Below are 704 nucleotides of genomic sequence, written 5' to 3'. Positions count from 1 at the left end.
TATATATATATATATATATATATATATATATATATATATATATAGTTGAATCCTTCATCACAAATAGTATAGTTCCCGCTGAATTATAAACAGAAAACCAGAGAGAGCGAGATAGAGAAAAATCCTCCGCTTGATCTAACGGAAATGTGCGTACGCGTTGACCTGGTGTTTTCTCGATTTTGTGCTAGGGTAGTGGCGTCCTGCGAGGCATAGGGGAGTCTGGGTAGCCATGGGGGTGCGTGTGCGGTGTGTGGGCCTGTCCTGGGCATGCCTGGCGATTATTTCACGTGCCAGCTCCCTCACAAACCCCTCAAAGGTCTCTGATATTCCCGTTGTCATGGCGTGCAGGTAGTGTGCTTTCAGGACCGTGATGTTGAGCAAGTGGAAAAAGAGCTTTTTGTACCACTTCATCGTGGTCCTGGCACAGTCAACACTGGAAATCATCGAGTCTGACTGATCCACTTGCCTCATGTTCAGATTATAGTCCAGTACAGACTCGGGTTTCCAGACGTTGCGCCTCCTCTCGCTATGGTGATCAATGGAGTCTGTGTGGTGCATCAGGGAGCTGTGTACAGTTGATAGGAGGCAAACTTCCCTGTTGTGGTTCCACAGGGTGGCAAGGATGTTATTTGCCTGAAAGAAAACCACCTCGTTCTTGTCAAGTTTCCTCCTTATCTTGACCATATGGCGACGGTTTCTCTTGA

This window comes from Coenobita brevimanus, chromosome 38 (assembly GCF_032717465.1).
Source record: "Coenobita brevimanus isolate Jiangsu-jjx chromosome 38, ASM3271746v2, whole genome shotgun sequence".
NCBI lineage: Eukaryota > Metazoa > Arthropoda > Malacostraca > Decapoda > Coenobitidae > Coenobita > Coenobita brevimanus.
This window is presented reverse-complemented; position numbering follows the sequence as displayed.